We start from the raw sequence: 233 nt of genomic DNA, 5'->3' as shown, positions 1-233 counted from the left end.
GAGGGAAAAAGAGAAGCCATGCCAAGTGGTGCCTTGACATTTGGTTAAGCACACAACCAACAATGCCATATTTTCTCCAACATCCAAATAAGCTATAGAGATTATGTAAACCCTGTGTCTGTGTCCCATTTCCATATGAATAAACAGTCTGTTTAGCAGAGCACAAACACTATAAATAGCCTAGCAAATCAAGTGACTGTTAGTTGTTGATGCTGACACAGAAAGGTTTGGGG

Source organism: Blennius ocellaris (genome assembly GCF_963422515.1).
Source record: "Blennius ocellaris genome assembly, chromosome: 8".
In the NCBI taxonomy this organism is placed as follows: domain Eukaryota; kingdom Metazoa; phylum Chordata; class Actinopteri; order Blenniiformes; family Blenniidae; genus Blennius; species Blennius ocellaris.
The sequence above is the reverse complement of the archived record's forward strand: the minus strand, read 5'-3'. Positions refer to the sequence as shown.